At 39.7% G+C, this 19,625-nt stretch overlaps 1 non-coding gene across 1 annotated transcript; it reads left to right on the top strand.

Moving 5' to 3' along the window:
• The first annotated feature begins 16,876 nt into the window (after positions 1–16,876).
• Positions 16,877–16,983, top strand: LOC129640526 (U6 spliceosomal RNA). The gene has a single exon (XR_008708882.1). It is a non-coding gene; the product is annotated as a U6 spliceosomal RNA (small nuclear RNA).
• Positions 16,984–19,625: the final 2,642 nt, after the last annotated feature.

Here is a 19,625-nt window from a genome sequence, read left to right as displayed (position 1 = left end):
CTCTATAGATTTCATGTCTATAAGATGAAAATGCTTCTATTTTATTATTTCCATATCTCTACTTAATTTTATAATATACAAAACACAACTATTCCAAGTATTTTAATGTCTCTGTCTGCAGTCTCTAAAATCTATGCCACTTCTGGGTTAGTTTGGTTTGCCATGGGAATTTTAATATGATTGTTCTTACTGTAGTGAGATTAAATATATTTTTAATGTGTTTAGGGTCTAGTCCCATATTTTTCTTGTCAATTGGCTGCTCATGTCTTTTAAACATCTCTTAATAAAGTGAATGGCCAGTGCTACATCTTTCTTATAAATGTTTGCTCGTGTCTGTTTCACATTTTCCTATCTGTTTTAGGTTCTTTGTTCTAAAATTTTTTTAAGAGCTCTTTTGGGTTTGTTCTACCTCATAAAATTTTAAGCAGTGTGATGCATCCTGGGTGAATAAGCAACCCGTGGACACCATAAAGTAAGCACTTCACAGGAAACACAGGAAGCCCCACGAAGCCAAAAACTGTGTCCCCAGGGGCACACCTTAGGCTGGATGACCCTGCTTGTCAATTCATAACACAAGGACTGAGGTGAAGCACACAACTCCTTCCTCTTTCCTCCAGTACCAACCACCTCAATGAGAGACCGTGGGAACTGGATGGACAGGACATGATTACTCAGTGTTTCCTCCAAGAAGCTGGAAACTTGTGGTAGCTCTTCATGGAAATGAATTCCATAGTGGTCTCGACTGTGAAGTTAGCTCCAATGGAGATGCCAGCAGGAAAACAAAATGAGAAAAGAGATGTGTGAGGGCACATGTTGATAAGACCTTTGCACACCAGGCTCACACACCTCTGGGCAAGCTCCACCCCTTTCCTGGGAATACTAGTCAGTCGCAGGTGGTCATTTCCATCTTGGGATCATCCAGCCCAACCTGAAGCATGCATTTATCTGCTTCATCCCCATCATCCTCTTAAAACCAAAGCCTGGGTAGCTACACCTAGTGAGATGACCATGAATCCTAGTCTTGAAACAAGGCAACTCCAAGTGGAGGAAGGGCAAGTGTATTCAGTGCAGTCTCACGGCCTGAAGACTGGGGTTTCAGACTGGAAACGAGAAAACTGAGGAGAGCTATGTGAACACTGAGAAAAGGAGGTGGGATGGAAAAGGTTTCTGGAAGATGGCCTAGAATTAAATGGTCTTCAAGGTGCTTTAAGACCACCTTGTAGGAGGAAAGTGGAATGATTCTGATTTCTGCAAACACTTCAATACAGCCTAATTATCATGGAGGGATTTTAGGCAAGATATTAAAAGCTAGATAATGGTGAAAGGTGAGAGAGAACAGAATGAAAGCCTGAGTACTGTGGCTGTGAGGCAAGGTTTGGAGGGGATGCATGCTCCCTGTCATGTAACCCATGAGAGTTGTCTGAGAGAGATGAGGATGAGGTGAATTTGAAGGGCTCTTAAGGGGCATTAAAAATGCCTCATTTCTCCCACAAAATCATCTGAGTTGCTCCGCATGCTTTCCTAATGTTGTCAGGATGGGGCTTTGTGATGTCAAGTTTCACCCAGGGCCACCATTGCCTGGGGAAGTGACATGCTGACCTCATAAAGCATAAGGATATGCCCCCCTGGGTAGGGGTATATATAAGGGTGCTTGGGGGCTCTGGAGCAGACCACTGGAAGTCTTCAAAATGACTAAGGTGACTGGGAAGCCACAAGGCTCTAGAGCAGTTATGGAACAGTGGACTCCAGATACCCAGGAGGAAAAGATGAAAACCCCCTATCAGCTAAAGTCCAAAGGATGTGTCAAGGTGACCTGAACCCACCCAAACTCCTCTTGCCCATTGACACCTCCCCATAAGAACCCCTCCCCTGTCTTTGCCTGGCATATACCTCTTCTCTGCCCACACCCCTTCTCCTGAAGCCATCATTCCCATCCATCTTCACCCTCTTCCTCAAACCAATGCCATTCTGTACTCACTCTCTTGTTTTCTCCAGATGGCCTGGGTAACCATGAGGGTAAATAAGCACATTCAACTGTAGCTGACCAAGGAATCTTCTCAGAAACACCCACCTAAAGAAACTGAAGAAAATCAAAGGCTCAAAAATCTGTAGCCAGTGTTCCAAGGTGAATGAAGAGCTGAATCAGAATAATCAGAGGAGGTCCCAGGGATCGTGGGGACCCTTGCCATTCCAGCTAGACCAGTGGGCAGCCAGTGACTTCAGAGCATGGCTACAGACCTCAGAAATCTTCAAGGGTCTCGCCGCTGAGAAATGGCCAACAGTACAGACGTTGAGTCTTATACCAAGAGCATACATAATAATGAACTTTAAATAAAATCCACCTAATGTGGAATTTTCTGTCTCTGAGCTCTCTGATAAGCAGTGGGGGGGTGGGGGTGGGTCAGAGAGGACAGGGAAGGGATAAATGTGTGAAGAGGGAGGGAGATGCGTCCTGTGGAGTTGGAGATGGGACCAAAAGGTCTAGTTAGCCAGAAAATAGGAGGAAGAACTGGGTCCAGACTGAGCCCAAAAGATACACTTCCCATGGGAGAAGAGGAAGAGGACTTTGTGTTTCTGTATGTGACTGCAGATTTGGGAGCTTAGCTGGGGAGCTGTGCCATGTGAGGGGTGGCAGTGCTATTTGATAAAAAAGGCATACAAAGTAGTTGCCCCTTTGGCACCTACCTCACAGTAGTGTTTATTACACCTCAAGGTATGATGTCAGCAACTAGCAGCCTCAAAAACTCAAACTTGCTTGCTAAAAGGTAGTTCTTAAGAGTATAATATTTGTGGTTTTCAGTATGGAGATTGTTGGGGGCCAGCCTGAGGCACTCCACCCGTGGCAAAGGTCATGAGGAAGGAGGCTCGACATACGCAAAGGCGGGATCGAGCCTCAGGAGTCCCCCTGGAAATCCTCGAGCATCTACCCCCATAACCAGAGCCTGCCTACTTTACTACTTTGTGCTCTCACCTACACCTCTGACTTTACGGGGGGCTGTCCCCCACCACCTCTTTTGGAGAAGGAGTTAACTTAGAGCTCCAGTTAATAAAAATTCCTGGGCGTGATAGCAGTGTTTCAACCTACAAACTCCTCTGAAGGTTCTCTAGCCTGCCTGACAGGCTTGTCCGGCCACATGTGATTGCTCACAGTCTCCCAACCGTGAGAGGCACGAGATGCTTTAAACCTTCCAAAAACAGGTTCTTTAGAGAAGTTAGAAAATTATTAGTATAAGTATAGTGGGCTGATTAGAAATTGTATTGGTGAAGGGTTTTTCATTTGTTGAGCCAATGTTTGTTGCTAAGTCTCCACATCCCCTGCCCTTACACACATTAATGAATATATAGAAATAAGTATTAACCTTTGATATTCATCACGTTAGACCTTAGGCTAAGTAAATTCTTTCCTTAACTAAAACCCACTACACCCTCACCCTATAGGAATGTAACTTTCTTTGGGTGGCGTCTGTTTTAAGAATAATCACCCCTGGAGAAATAAGTGTCCTGGTTGACTGACCGCTGTCACAAGGAGAGGGTCATAAATTGTCAGCAGGCCCCCCGGCCAGAAGATGATGTAACACCCCTAAGACCTCTGTATACTTTTGAATGAAGCACCTGACTTTGATAAAAGTCAGGACTGCTGACCCCACGTGACTTTTGCATAACATCTCAGTGTATAAAAGTAGACCATGGAAAATAAAGAATTGGGATAATTTCCTCGAAAGACTGGTCTCCCCATGTCTCTCTCTCTCTCACTCTGGTTGAGTCTCCATCTGGAGCGCGGAACCCACCATGCTTACTAATTATGCCTGGGCTTCTAAGATCCGACTGGGGAGGCCTCAGTGTCTCCTCTCCTTCGGGAGAACGGAAGGACGCCTGTGGCCTAAGTAAGTGGTGCAAACTTCTTGTCTTGAAGTTTTATTGGTCTCCCGCGTAAACCAAGCTACTCAGCCTCTTTTCTCCACTGAATTTTCCTACTGAGCTATCCTCATTCTATTACTCTTTATATCTCTAATTAATATCTAATTGAAGCTATTGTATCCTGATCCCCACCGACGCCATCCCCACTTCGAACTCCCTGGATCAGCTGGGGCTGGACCCTGGCAGGAGATTTCTCAAAAATGAAAAATGTAACAACACATGACCTAACAGTGTCATTCTTGGATATATATTAAAAAAAAAAAAAAAGCACAATGTTAATTAAAAAGACACATGTACCCCAATGTTCCTTGAAGTACACCATTCACCAAGACATGGAAGCAACTTAAGTGTCCATCAGATGATAGACAGATGAATGGATAGAGATATGGTATATATATACTATGGGACAGACATTGTTGTTCAGTCACTAAGGGAAATCATTAAGGGAAGTCACTCACTCATGTCCAACTCTTTGCGACCCCATGGACTGTAACCTACCGGGCTCCTCCATCCATAGTATTTTCTAGGCAAGAGTACTGGAGTGGGATGCTATTTCCTTCTCCAGGGGATCTTCCCAACCCACGGATCAAACCAGGGTCTCCCACATTTTGGGCAGACACTTTACCATCTGAGCCATCAGGGAATCCCTATATATATATACTATGGGACACTCATTGTTCAGTCACTAAGTCATGTCCCACTCTTTGTGACCCTATGGACCATACCCCTCCAGGCTCCTCTGTCCATGGAATTTTCTAGGAAAGAACACTCCAGTGGGTTGCCATTTCCTTTTCCAAGGGATCTTCCTTACCTAGGGATTGAACACATATGTCCTTCTTGAAAGGCGGATTCTTCGCCCTGGAGCCACCAAGGAAGACCTATGGAATGCGGCTCAGCCATAAAAGGAATGAAATAATGCCATTTGCTGCAACATGTAAGGTATAATACTTAATAAAGTAAGAAAGAAAAATACTGTATGATATCACTTATAGAACCTTAAAATACCACAAAGTAGAGAATAGAACAAAAATAGGGGCTCACAGATAGAGAGAACAATCTACTGGTTATCAGCGAGGAGTGGGGAGGGGAAGGGGCAATACAGAGTTGGAGGAGTTGGAGGTACAAAATTTTAGGTGTAAGAAGAGCTCACGGATGTATTGTGCAACATGGGGAATATAGCCAGTATTTTGTAATAAGTATAAATGGAAAACAATCTTTAACAATTGTATAATAAGAAAGAAAAGGAAAGAAAGAGGGGGCAGGAAGTGCCGGGGTCCAGCCCCAGCTGATCCAGGGTATTCGAAGGAGAGACGGCGTAGGCGAGGGTCAGGGAACAACTGCTTAATTAAACGTTAATTAAGGATATAAAGAGTAATAGAATGAGGATAGCTCAGTAGGAAAATTCAGTGGAGAAAAGAGGCTGAGTAGCTTGGTTTACGCGGGGGACCAATAAAACTTCAAGACAAGAAGTTTGCACCACTTACGTAGGCCACAGGCGTCCTTCTGTTCTCCCGAAGGAGAGGAGACACTGAGGCCTCCCCAGTCGGATCTTAGAAGCCCAGGCATAATTAGTAAGCATGGTGGGTTCCGCGCTCCAGATGGAGACTCAACCAGAGTGAGAGAGAGAGAGACATGGGGAGACCAGTCTTTCGAGGAACTTATCCCAATTCTTTATTTTCCATGGTCTACTTTTATACACTGAGATGTTATGCAAAAGTCACGTGGGGTCAGCAGTCCTGACTTTTATCAAAGTCAGGTGCTTCATTCAAAAGTATACAGAGGTCTTAGGGGTGTTACATCATCTTCTGGCCGGGGGGCCTGCTGACAATTTATGACCCTCTCCTTGTGACAGCGGTCAGTCAACCAGGACACTTATTTCTCCAGGGGTGATTATTCTTAAAACAGACGCCACCCAAAGAAAGTTACATTCCTATAGGGTGAGGGTGTAGTGGGTTTTAGTTAAGGAAAGAATTTACTTAGCCTAAGGTCTAACGTGATTTATATCAAAGGTTAATACTTATTTCTTTTATATATTCATTAATGTGTGTAAGGGCAGGGGATATGGAGACTTAGCAACAAACATTGGCTCAACAAATGAAAAAACCCTTCACCAATACAATTTCTAATCAGCCCACTATACTTATACTAATAATTTTCTAACTTTTCTAAAGAACCTGTTTTTAGAAGGTTTAAAGCATCTCGTTCCTGTCACAGTTGGGAGACTGTGAGCAATCACATGTGGCCGGACAAGCCTGTCAGGCAGGCTAGAGAACCTTCAGAGGAGTTTGTAGGTTGAAACACTGCTATCACGCCCAGGAATTATTATTAACTGGAGCTCTAAGTTAACTCCTTCTCCGAAAGAGGTGGTGGGGGACAGCCCCCCGTAAAGTCAGAGGTGTAGGTGAGAGCACAAAGTAGTAAAGTAGGCAGGCTCTGGTTATGGGGGTAGATGCTTGAGGATTTCCAGGGGGACTCCTGAGGCTCGATCCCGCCTTTGCGTATGTCAAGCCTCCTTCCTCATGACCTTTGCCACGGGCGGAGTGCCTCACGCCGGCCCCCAACAAAGAAGGAGGGAGGAAAGCAAGGAAAATAATGGTGGTTTCTGGAGGTCACAAAGCCAATAATAATTAGGACCTTTTTAGCTAAGGAATTTAGAATGTAACAGTGGCCTTCCACAGGCGGGGCAGAGGGAGTGGCCCACATCCAGTGCAGGCAATACTGGGGGGCATTGCCCATGAAGAGTTTTATTACAAGAATAAAACCAAGTAAAAGCTGGTTCTATTTTTTTTACCATCTCCATACTTCAGAATTTTTAAATAGTGTCAGTAATTAAATATTTTTCCCCTGCAAAACCAAATTTTGTTGGTTTAAGTTGTAAAAGTTTGTTGTCATATATGTCAGGTTTTAATATTTTATTTATTATTCACAAGGTACAAAATTTTAGTCAATATATATACACATATATATACACATATGCACACACATATGTGTAGATAGGTGTGTACATATATATGTAATTTCATATGGCCACAGTTTTAGTACTTATCTTTAAAAATTCACTGTCTTCTATGAGGGGGTTAATTAAGAGAAGATTCTGTTAAACATTTGTCGCCAACACAGGCTGCCATGTTACCATTTCTCCATTCCACAGAGCATCCTTAATGGTTTGCAAGGCCTTGGGACCACTTCCTGCACAGCCTGCAGTCCCTGAAGGAATGTACTAATATACACCCCACATTCAAACAGTTGATTCTAAATACATAGTGATACCACAGACAGTCAAGGTAAAGACACACGATGTGGTTTTATTTATGTCTAAATCAGTGAAAGAAAGTAGTCACTGCAATGTACAAACTTTCTTGGCTTGAAAAGTACAAAATCTTTTTTATATTTGAACATAAAATTTCCTGCTGAATTTGGAAAAATATGCTTTAAAGTGAAATTCCTTCTTACTTTTCAGTTATTTTGAGACTATGGAAAAAAGAAAATAAAATTACATTCATTGGTGTTTCTAAAACTGCATATTTTGCAGATGTTTTTTCTTAAAATTTCCCTTACACTTTTACAGTCATAATTAGACATAAAATGATCAATAAATTTTATACCATGTTTATTTTCTGAGCATTTTTGTTTCCTTTAATTTCTGAATGTGACTAGAAAGTTCTGTTGAGTGGGTATTAAAAATTACTCTTCTCTGTTGTGTGGATCACACTGCTTACACTACTGTTGGGAGAGATTTTATTGTCTAAAATCTTTTGTACTTCAGCTCTACTCTCTAGGTATTTTATAATTCAGTTCTACTGTCTAAGCATTTTGTTTTGCTTTGTTTAGGCTGAGAATTTTCTCATCTATGTCTCGTATCTTCAGAGTTACTTAGGAAGGTGTGTCTGTTGTTGTCTAGTTGCTCAGTCGTTTCCAACTCTTTTCCACCCCATGGACTGTAAGCCCACCAGTCTCGTGTGTCCATGGCGATTCTCAGGCAAGAATACTGGAGTGGGTTGCCATGCTCTTCTGTAGGGAATCTTCCCGACCCAGAGATGAATCTCGTGTCTTCTATGGCTTCTGCATTGCAGGGGGATCCTATACTGCTGAGCCAAAATATGTCTTATATACATGAAACCCATTTTAATTATGAAGATTCATAATCTGTAAAAAGTAAAGATGGAGAAGCCCAAACAAGCATTTATCCTTTACCAATTAATAATAAGAAAGAAACCTTCATTCCAATTTTCTTTCATTTATGCTTCTTCTAATTCATTGAAGGATAATTCCAGAATTTTGTTGTTTTCTGACAAACTTCAGCATGACACTTTTTCTTAACTCATAGTTTCTCTTCAATATTATCTTATCCTGTGTAAATAACTTCTTGTAACATTTCTTACAGACCAGATATCTGCTGAGAATAAATTCCCTAATTTTTTTTCCTGTGATAATATCTACTTCTCCTTTATTTTTCAAGGGTAATATTCCAGGACTGTGGCGGATTCATTTTGATATTTGGCAAAACTAATACAATATTGTAAAGTTTAAAAATAAAATAAAATTAAAAAAAAAGAAGTTCAGCAGTTTTTTTAAAAACACTTTTTATTTATTGACATGTTGTCCATGTACCATGAATTTATCAGTTAAAATGTATAATTCATTGATTTGTTATTTATTCATAGGTTGCATAGCCATAATCACTGCCTCATTCTAGAATATTTTCATCACTCCAATGGGAAACACTGTCCAGTTGGTAGACATTTTTCATTTTCCCCTCATCTGGGCCCTGGCATCCACTCCTCTATTTCCTGTCTTCAGAGAATTATCTAATCTGGGACAAATGCATTCACATGAATGGAATAATGCAACAGGCAGTGTTTTGTTCCTGGCTTCTTTTAATTAATGTAATCTTTTTGGAGCTATAGTATGTTATAGCATGTATAAGAACTCCACACATTTGATGAGCAAATACTATTGCATTGCATGTTTTATTTATTCGATCACCAGTTGATGGACATTTGAGTCATTTCAACTTTTTCTCTTTTTTTAGTTTTTTTATTTGTTTTTAATTTAATAATTTAAAAATTTTAAATTTAATGGCTTTCTCTGCATCTATTTAGTTTATCATACGAATTTTGTCTTTCATTTAGTGAATATGGTCTATCACATTGATTGATTTGCATATATTGAAGAATACTTGCATCTCTGGAATAAACCCAACTTGATCATGGTGTATGAGCTTTTTGATATGTTTCTGAGTTCTGTTTGCTAAAATTTTGTTGAGGATTTTTTGCATCTATGTTCATCAGTAATATTGACCTGTAGTTTTCTTTTTTCATGTTGTCCTTGTCTGGTTTTGGTATCAGGGTGATGGCAGCCTCGTAGAATAAATGTGGAAGTGTTCCTTCCTCTGCAATTCTTTGAATGAGTTTTAGAGGATAGTCATTTGCTCATCTGTAAATGTTTAGAATTTACCTGTGAAGCCATATGCTCTTGGTCTTTTGTCTTTGTGAAAAATTTTGATCACAGCCTCGATTTGGAACTTCTAGTTGGATTGTGCCTAGTTTTTTTTTTTTTCTTCCTGCTTCAGTTATGGAAGATTGAGCTTTTTAAAGAATCTGTTCATTTCTTCCATGTTATTCATTTTATTGCCATAGAGTTGTTCATAATAGTCTCTTATAATCCTTTGTATCTCAGCTTTGTCTGTTGTAACCTATATTTTTTTAATTTCTAAGTTTGTTGATTTGATTCTTCTTTTTTCTTTTTCTTTTTTTTTTTAATTTAAATTTCTTTATTTTAATTGGAGGCTAATTATTTACAATATTGTATTGGTTTTGCCATACATCAACATGAATTTTCCACGGGTGTACACGTGTTCCCCATCCTGAACCCCCTTCCCACCTCCCTCCCCGTACCATCCCTCTGGGTCATCCCAGTGCACCAGCCCCAAGTATCCTGTATCCTGCATTGAACCTGGACTGGCAATTCGTTTCATATATGATATTATACATGTTTCAATGCCATTCTCCCAAATCATCCCACCCTCTCTCTCTTCCACAGAGTCCAAAAGACTGATCTATACATCTGTGTCTCTTTTGCTGTCTCACATACAGGGTTATCGTTACCATCTTTCTAAATTCCATATATATGCATTAATATACTGTATTGGTGTTTTTCTTTCTGACTTACTTCTCTCCATATAATAGGCTTCAGTTTCATCCACATGATTAGTACTGATTCAAATCTGTTCTTTTTAATAGCTGAGTAATATTCCATTGTGTATATGTACCAGGGCTTTCTCATCCATTCGTCTTCTGAAGGACATCTAAGTTGCTTCCAGGTCCTAGCTATTGTAAACAATGCTGCCATGAACATTGGGGTACACATGCCTCTTTCAGTTCTGGTTTCCTCAGTGTGTATGCTCAGCAGTGGGATTGCTGGGTCATATGCCAGTTCCATTTCCAGTTTTTTAAGGAATCTCCACACTGTTCTCCATAGTAGCTGTGCTAGTTTGCATTCCCACCAACAGTGTAAGAGGGTTCCGTTGTCTCTGCAGCCTCTCCATTTATTGATTGTAGAATTTTTGATAGCAGCCAATCTGACCGGTGTGAGATGGTACCTAATTGTGGTTTTGATTTTAATTTCTCTGATAATGAGTGATGTTGAGCATCTTCTCATGTATTTGATAGCTATTTGTACATCATCTTGGAGAAATGTCTGTTTAGTTCTTTGGCCCATTTTTTGATTGGGTCGTTTATTTTATTGGTAGTGAGCTTCTTGTATATTTTTTAGATTAATTCTTTGTCAGTTGCTTCATTTGCTATTATTTTCTCCCATTTTGAAGGCTGTCTTTTCACCCTGCTTATAGTTTTCTTCGTTGTGCAAAAGCTTTTACATTGAATTACGTCCTGTTTATTTTTGCTTTTATTTCCATTATTCTGGGAGACTGGTCATAGAGGATCCTGCTGTGATTTATATCAAAGAGTGTTTTGCCTATGATTTCCTCTAGGAATTTTGTAGCTTCTAGTCCTACATTTGGATCTGTAATCAATTTTGAGTTATTTTTTTGTATGGTGTTAGAAAGTGCTCTAGTTTCATTCTTTTATATGTGGTTGGCCAGTTTTCCCAGCACCACTTGTTAAAGGGATTGTCTTTTCTGCACTGTATATTCTTGCATCCTTTGTCAAAGATAAGGTGTCCATTGGTGGGTGGATTTATCTCTGGGCTTTGTATTTTGTTCCATTGATCTATATTTCTGTCTTTGTGCCAATACCATATTGTCTTGATGGCTGTAGCTTTGTAGTTTAGTCTGAAGTCAAGCAGGTTGATTCCTCCAGTTCCATCTTCTTTCTCCAGATTGCTTTGGCCAGTCGAGGTTTTTTGTATTTCCATACACATTGTGAAATTATTTGCTCTAGTTCTCTGAAAAATACCGTTGGTAGCTTCATAGGGGTGGCATTGAATCTATAAATTGCTTTGGGTAGTACACTCATTTTCACTACATTGATTCTTCAGGTCCGTAAACATGGTATATTTCTCCAGAAATTTGTGTCATCTTTGATTTCTTTTATCAGTGTTTTAAAGTTTTCTATATATAGGTCTTTTGTTTCCTTAAGTAGATTTATTATTAAATATTTTATTTTTTTCATTGCAATGGTGAAAGAGATTCTGTCCTTGATTTCTCTTTCTGTTTTCTCTGTGTTAGTGTATAGGAATGCAAGGGATTTCTGTGTGTTAATTTTATATCCTGCAGATTTACTATATTCATAGATTCGGTTCAGTTCAGTGGCTCAGTCGTGTCCAACTCTTTGCAACCCCATGAATCGCAGCACGCCAGGCCTCCCTGTCCATCACCAATTCCCGGAATTCACACAAACTCACGTCCATCGAGTCGATGATGCCATCCAGCCATCTCGTCTTCTGTCATCCCCTTTTCCTCCTTCCCCCAATCCCTCCCAGCATCAGAGTCTTTGTCAATGAGTCAACTCTTCGCATGAGGTGGCCAAAGTACTGGAGTTTCAGCTTTAGCATCATTCCTTCCAAAGAACACCCAGGACTGACCTCCTTTAGAATGGACTGGTTGGATCTCCTTGCAGTCCATGGGACTCTCAAGAGTCTTCTCCAACACCACAGTTCAAAAGCATCAATTCTTCCGTGCTCAGCTTTCTTCACAGTCCAACTCTCACATCCATACATGACTACTGGAAAAACCACAGCCTTGACTAGATGGGCCTTTGTTGGCAAAGTAATGTCTCTACTTTGTAATATGCTAAAGATTAGCTTTAATTATTTTCTGGTGGTGTCTTTGGGTTTTCTTTGTAGAGGATCATGTCATCTGCAAACAGTGATAGTTTTACTTCTTCTTTTCCAATCTAGATTCCGTTTAATTTATTTTTCTTCTCTGATTGCTATGGCTAAACTTCCAAAATTATGTTGAGTAGTATTGGAGACAGTGGGCACCCTTGTCTTCTTCCTGACTTTAGGGGAAATGCTTTCAAATTTTCGCCATTGAGGATAATGTTTGCTGTGGGTTTATCATATATGGCTTTTATTATGTTGAGGTATGTTCCTTCTATGTCTTCTTTCTGGAGGGCTTTTAACATAAAGGGATGTTTACTTTTGTCAAAGGCTTTCTCTGAATCTATGGAGATAATCATATGGGTTTTATTTTTCCATTTGTTAATGTGGTGTATTACATTCATTGATTTGCAAATATTGAAGAATCCTTGCATCCCTGGGATAAAGCCCACTTGGTCATGATGTCTGATCTTTTTAATATGTTGTTGGATTCTGTTTGCTAGAATTTTGTTGAAGATATTTCATCTAGATTCATCAGTGATATTGGCCTATAGTTTTCTTTTTCTATAGCATCTTTGGTTTGGGAATTATGGTGACAAAGGCCTCATATTATGAGTTTGGAAGTTTACCCTCCTCTGAAATTTTCTGGAAGAGTGTGAGTAGGATAGGTGTTAGCTCTTCTCTCAATTTTTGGTAGAATTCACCTGTGAAGCCATCTGGTCCGGGGCTTTTGTTTGCTGGGAGATTTTTTATTACAGTTTTGATTTCTGTGCTTCTGATGGATCTGTTAAGATTTTCTGTTTCTTCCTGATTCAGTTTTGGAAGGTTGTACTTTTCTGAGTGTTTGTCCATTTCCTCCAAGTTGTCCATTTTGTTGTCATATAGCTGCTGATAGTAGTCTCTTGTGATCCTTTGTATTTCTGAGTTGTCTGTTGTTATTTCTCCCTTTTCATTTCTAACTTTGTTGATTTGATTCTTCTCCCTTTTTATCTTGATGAATCTGGCTAAAGGTTTGTCTGTTTTATTTATCTTCTGAAAGAACCAGCTTTTAGTTTTGTTGATTTTTGCTATAGTCCCTTTTTTTTTTTTTAATTTCTGCACTAATTTTCATGATTTCTTTCCTTCTACTAACCCAGGGGTACTTAATTTCTTCTTTTTCTAGTTGCTTTAAGTATAAAGTTATGTCATTTATTTGATTTTTCTCTTATTTCTTGATGTAAGCTTGTATTGCTATAAACCTTCCCCTAAGCACTGATTTTACTGAATGCCATAGGTTTTGGGTTGTCATGTTTTCATTTTCATTCGTTTCTATGCATATTTTGGTTTCTTTTGATTTCTTTTGTGATTTCTTGGTTATTCAGAAGCATATTGTTTAGACTCCATATGTTTCTATTTTTAATCTTTTTTCCTATTCAGTTCAGTTCAGTTGCTCAGTCATGTCTGACTCTTTGCGACCCCATGAATTGCAGCACGCCAGGCCTCCCTGTCCATCGCCAACACCCAGAATTCACCCAAACTCATGTGCATCAAGTCAGTGATGCCATCCAGCCACATCATCCTCTGTTGTCCCCTTCTCCTCCTGCCCTCAATCCCTCCCAGCATCAGGGTCTTTTCCAATGAGTCAACACTTCTCATGAGTTGGCCAAAGTATTGGAGTTTCACCCTCAGCATCAGTGCTTCCAATGAAAATCCAGGACTGACTCCTAAAGGATGTACACGTTGGATCTCCTTGCAGTCCAAGGGATTCTCAAGAGTCTTCTCCAACACCACAGTTCAAAACCATCAATTCTTCAGCGCTCAACTTTCTTTATAATCAAACTCTCACATCCATACATGACCACTGGAAAAACCATAGCCTTGACTAGACGGAACTTTGTTAGCATACATCTATTTCCCATGAAGAGATGGGACCAGATGCCATGATCTTAGTTTTCTTAATGTTGAGCTTTAAGCCAACTTTTTCACTCTCCACTTTCACTTTCGTAAAGAGGCTTTCTAGTTCCTCTTCACTTTCTGCCATAAGGCTGGTGTCATCTGCATATCTGAGGTTACTGATACTTCTCCTGGAAATCTTGATTCCAGCTCGTGCTTCTTCCAGCCCAGCGTTTCTCATGGTGTACTCTGCATATAAGTTAAATAAGGAGGGTGACAATATACAGCCTTGACGTACTCCTTTTCCTATTTGGAACCAGTCTGTTGTTCCATGTCCAGTTCTAACTGTTGCTTCCTGACCAGCTTATAGGTTTCTCAAGAGGCAGGTCAGGTGGTCTGGTATTCCCATCTCTTGAAGAATTTTCCACAGTTTGTTTATCCACACAGTCAAACGCTTTGTCATAGTCAATAAAGCAGAAATAGATGTTTTTCTGGAACTCTCTTGCTTTTTTGATGATCCAGCGGATGTTGGCAATTTGATCTCTGGTTCCTCTGCGTTTTCTAAAACAAGCATGAACATCTGGAAATTCATGGTTCACGTATTGCTGAAGCCTGGCTTGGAGAATTTTGAGCATTACTTTACTAGTGTGTGAGATGAGTGCAATTGTGTGGTAGTTTGAGCATTCTTTAGCATTGCCTTTCTTTGAGATTGGAATGAAAACTAATCTTACTGCATTGTGATCAGAAAAGATGCTTGAAACATTTCGATTTTTTTGAATTTACCAAGGCTAGATTTATCGCCCAGGATGTTATCTATCCTGGAGAATGTTCTCTGTGCTCTTGAGAAAAAGGTGAAATTGAAATGTCCTATAGATATCGATTAGGTCTAACTACCCCATTGTATCATTTAAAGTTTGTGTTTCCTGGCTAATTTTCTGTTTGGTTGATCTATCCATAGGTGTCAGTGAGGTATTAAAGTCTCACACTATTATTGTGTTACTGTTAATTTCCCCTTTCATACTTGTTAGCATTTGCCTTAGGTATTGAGGTTTTCCTGTGTTGCATGCATATATATTTATAAATATTATATCTTCTTCTTGGATTGATCCTTTGATCATTATGTAGTGTCCTTCTTTGTCTCTTTTCACAGCCTTTATTTCAAAGTCTATTTTATCTCATATGAGTATTAATACTCCTGCTTTCTTCTTCTCTCTATTTGCATGAAATACCTTTTTCCAACCCTTCACTTTCAGTCTGTATGTGCCCCTTAGTTTGAGGTGGGTCTCTTGTAGACAGCATATATAGGGGTCTGCTTTTGTAACCATTTTACAATACTTCCTTTGTCATCTATCTATCCATTTTCCCATCCCTCTATCCAATCATCAATCTTTTTCCTTGGTGCATTTTGTGGTAAATTGCAGACATCAGTATGCATCTCCTTAGGTATTTCTGCAAGCCTGCCATTAAGTAGTGAGCCATGTTTTTTTTATAGCAGTTTTCTTTGGATATAAACTTTACGTACAATGAAACATACCAATCTTTTTTTTTTTCCCAGTGATGATACTTTTTAAGTGAAGCACAGCTGCTTTCCAATGTTCTGTTAATTTCCGCTTTACAGCAAAGTGTTTCTATTATACACATGTATGTGTACATATACATTGTGTATGTGTGTATGTATTTACACATTATTTTATTTAATCTTTTTTTTGTTTTGTTTTGTTTTTGGCTACACTGTCCAGCATGTGGGATTTGTCTCCTGACCAGGGACTGAACCTGCATCCCCTGCAGTGAAAGTGTGGAGTCTTAACCAATGGTCTGCCAGAGAAGTCTGTGTATATTTTTTCCATTATGATTTATATTAGGATACTGAATATAGATCTCTGTGCTCTACAGCAGGAACTTGTCCATCCATTCCATATACTTTAGTTTGTATCTCTTAACCGCAATCTCCTACTCCATTGCTCCCCCAATTCTCTCTGCCTTGGAAGCCACAAGTCTGTTCTCTATGTCCATGAGTATATTTCTGTTTCATACCCATGTTCATTTGTACCATATTTTAGATTCCACATTTAAGTGATATCATTTGGTATTTGTCTTTCTCTGTGTGCCTCACTTCACTTAGTATCATCATTTCTCGGTCCATGCATGTTACCTCAAATGGCTTTATTGTTGTAGATGTACAGATTCTTGTATACTTTTAACTATATATAAAATTATTCATCTGTGGTTATTTTCCCAGTTATATTATTAAAACGTATGTTGTACACAACTCTTGGGATAGTATGTCCATTTTGAGTCTGTCTTAGGATTTTATATGCATATGCCAGTCAGTTCAGTTCAGTTAGTCAGTTGTGTCTGACTCTTTGCGACCCCATGGACTATAGCATGCCAGGCTTCTCTGTCCATCAGCAACTCCTGGCACCTACTCAAACTCATGTCCATCGAGTCCGTGATGCCATCTAACCATCTCATCCTCTGTTGTGCCCTTCTCCCCCCACCTTCAATCTTTCCCAGCATCAGAGACTTTTCCAATGAGTCAGTTCTTTACATCAGGTTGCCAAAATGTGTGGGTATGAATTAATATTTACTGTACTTTTGCTGCCCTCTCGTGGAGAAATAGAAGAATGCTTATAAGTGGAATTCATAAAATCCAAATGTATTCTGCGTATGACTAAATATATACTGTGCTTATGCTGCCCTCTCGAGGAGAAATAGAAGAATGCTTATGAATGGAATTTATAAAAATCCAGATGTATTCTCTACATGTTGAAAAAGATACGATATAACTTTATTAAGAATTAATACAGTGCTCGCTTCGGCAGCACATATACTAAAATTGGAACGATACAGAGAAGATTAGCATGGCCCCTGCGCAAGGATGACATGCAAATTTGTGAAACACTCCATATTTTTAACAAAAGAAACTATAAGCAAGGTGAAAAGATAGCCTTCAGAATGGGAGAAAATAATAGCAAATGAAGCAACTGATAAACAACTAATCTCAAAAATATACAAGCAACTCCTGCAGCTCAATTCCAGAAAAATAAATGACCCAATCAAAAAATGGGCCAAAGAACTAGATATTTCTCCAAAGAAGACATACAGATGGCTAACAAACACATGAAAAGATGCTCAACATCACTCATTATCAGAGAAATACAAATCAAAACCACAATGAGGTACCATTTCACGCCAGTCAGAATGGCTGCGATCCAAAAGTCCACAAGCAATAAATGCTGGAGAGGATGTGAAGAAAAGGGAACCCTCTTACACTGTTGGTGGGAGTGCAAACTAGTACAGCCACTATGGAGAACAGTGTGGAGAGTCCTTAAAAAACTGGAAACAGAACTGCCATACGACCCAACAATCCCATTGCTGGGCATACACACCGAGGAAACCAGAATTGAAAGAGACATGTGTACCCCAATGTTCATCGTAGCACTGTTTATAATAGCCAGGACATGGAAACAACCTAGATGTCCATCAGCAGATGAATGGATAAGAAAGCTGTGGTACATATACACAATGGAGTGTTACTCAGCCATTAAAAAGAATATATTTGAATCAGTTCTAATGAGGTGGATGAAATTGGAGCCGATTATACAGAGTGAAGTAAGCCAGAAAGAAAAAGACCAATACAGTATACTAAAGCATATATATGGAATTTAGAAAGATGGTAATGACAACCCATAATGTATGTGAGACAGCAAAAGAGACACAGATGTATACATCAGTCTTTTGGACTCTGTGGGAGAGGGAGGAGGAGGGATGATTTGGGAGAATGGCATTGAAACATGTATAATATCATATAAGAAACGAATCGCCAGTCCAGGTTCAATGCAGGATACAGGAAGCTTGGGGCTGGTGTATTGGGATGACCCAGAGGGATGGTATGGGGACGGAGGTGGGAGGGGGGATCAGGATGGGGAACACGTGTACACCCGTGGCAGATTCATGTTGATGTATGGCAAAACCAATACAATATTGTAAAGTAAAAAAATAAAAGAAAGAAAGAATTAATACATGCTCATAAGAAAACGTAAAGTTGATACACAAATACAAAGAAAGAAAAAAATCACCCATGATCTCATTTACCATTGACCCAAAATTCTGAGTTCCTGGCATGGGGAGAAAAAAATTTGAGGGTGCCCTAATTCTTTCAGTATAAAATCAGCTTTTCTGCTCTTTGAATGCTAACATAGAACATGGTTCTGATAGGTGCTTATTGATTTGTTTACTTATCTTTAAGCCTCTACTTTTACAAATACCTAGTAATTTGACCCCTTGTTTAGAGACTGTTTACTTCAAGGTTTTTGTTTTGTTTTGTTTGTTTGTTTTTTAACTTTTGCTATGATTAAATAATGTTGCATGTCGTGGCTACGGTAAATAGTGCTGCAATGAACATTGGGGTGCATGCATCTTTTTGAATTAAGGTTTTCTCCAGGAAAATGCCCAGGGTTAGGTCATATGGTGATTATATTTTTAGTTTTTTAAGAAGGTGCCATGCAGTTCAACATAGTGGTGGTACTAATTTACATGCCCACCGACAGTGCAAGAGGGTTCCCTTTTCTCCACACCCTCTCCAAATTATTGTTTGTAGAGTTTTTGATGATGGCTATTTGGACTGGTGTGAAGCAATACCTCATTGTAGTTTTGAATTGCATTTCTCTAATAACTTGTGATGTTGAGCATCTTTTCAAATGTTTGTTGGCTATCTGTATGCCTTCTTTGGAAAAATGTCTATTTAGATCTGCCCATTTATTCAGTTGAGTTCAGTTCAGTCACTCAGTCGTGTCTGACTCTTTGCGACCCCATGAACCACAGCATGCCAGGCCTCACTGTCCATAACAAACTACCAGAGTCCACACAAACCAATGTCCATTGAGTCGGTGATGCCATCCAACCATCTCATCCTCTGTCGTCACCTTCTCCTCCTGCTCTCAATCTTTTCCAGCATGAGGGTCTTTTCAAATGAGTCAGCTCTTTGCTGAGGTGGCCAAAGTACTGGAGTTTCAGCTTCAGCATCAGTCCTTCCAATGAACACCCAGGACTGGTCTCTTTTAGGATGGACTTGGTGGATCTCCTTGCTGTCCAAGGGACTCGCAAGAGTCTTCTCCAACACTGCAGTTCAAAACCATCAATTCTTCTGTGCTCAGCTTTCTTTATAGTCCAACTCTCACATCCATACATGACCACTGGTAAAACCATAGCCTTGACTAGACGGACATTTGTTGGCAAAGTAATGTCTCTGCTTTTTAATATGCTATCTAGGTTGGTCACAACTTTCCTTCCAAGGAGTAAGCGTCTTTTACTTTCAGGACTGCAATCACCATCTGCAGTGATTTTGGAGCCCAGATAAATAAAGTCAGTCACTGTTTCCACTGTTTCCCCATCTATTTCCCATGAAGTGATGAGGCCGGATGCCAAGATCCTAGTTTTCTGAATATTGAGCTTTAAGCCAACCTTTTCACTCTCCTCTTTCACTTTCATCAAGAGGCTCTTTAGTTCTTCTTCACTTTCTGCCATTAGGGTGGTGTCATCTGCATATCTGAGGT

This window comes from Bubalus kerabau, chromosome X (genome assembly GCF_029407905.1).
Source record: "Bubalus kerabau isolate K-KA32 ecotype Philippines breed swamp buffalo chromosome X, PCC_UOA_SB_1v2, whole genome shotgun sequence".
Lineage (NCBI taxonomy): Eukaryota > Metazoa > Chordata > Mammalia > Artiodactyla > Bovidae > Bubalus > Bubalus kerabau.
The sequence above is the reverse complement of the archived record's forward strand: the minus strand, read 5'-3'. Positions and strand labels throughout refer to the sequence as shown.